Genomic DNA, 812 nt, shown 5'->3' with positions numbered 1-812 from the left:
TATAAGGGAAATTTTAATTTTTTTTTGGTAACCGCGAATTAATTAAATTCCAAGGATGAAAATTTGAAGAGTTCGGATACAAAAGCCAGGAGTTACAAACTTTTTGATAATCAGCAGGAAAAGAAAACCATAGGCCTGGGGAGCACTTTCGGCTAGCCAAGTAATGAGCGTAAGCATTGTTTGAACGACTAGTATACTTCACTTGGACTTGATCAAAAAAGTTGAGCTCGTTCAACACATCTTGGCACACGAACCAGCTTCCCGCTGGTGCTACGGAGTTCCTTTCAAGATGTTCACCAGCTCAAGGTAGTCCGACTCTACTGTAATTCTCTGCAGGCCTAACAAATTTGCAGTTTTTAGACTTCGCAGCATGGCCAAAGCTTCATAAAAGGGTGGAGATCTTGGGATATTCTATCGGGCTTCTGCATACAAAAACCTGCCTTCCTCTAGGGGTGGTCATGAGCCAAACTTTTCACGAGTTATTCGAGTTTGGTTCGGTTTAAACCGAGCTTGAGCCTGATATATAGGCTCGTTTGTTAATCAAGCCGAACTCAAGTCAGTGAAACTTGGCTCGTGAGGCTCGCAAGCTAGTATAATAAATAAATATTTTATTATTATATACATACATATATATACATATATAAATATATAATAAATATTTTTTATTATATATAATAATATTTTATCTATAATATTTTTATTTTTTATGTATAATAGTAAATAATTTTTATAATTCTTATTTTTGTATGTAAAATAAAAACATTTTTATATGTATATTTTTTAGTTTTTATATATATAATAATAAATAATTT

Source organism: Nelumbo lutea, chromosome 6 (assembly GCF_056320005.1).
Source record: "Nelumbo lutea isolate HS-2025 chromosome 6, American lotus-T2T, whole genome shotgun sequence".
Lineage (NCBI taxonomy): Eukaryota > Viridiplantae > Streptophyta > Magnoliopsida > Proteales > Nelumbonaceae > Nelumbo > Nelumbo lutea.
The sequence above is the reverse complement of the archived record's forward strand: the minus strand, read 5'-3'. Positions refer to the sequence as shown.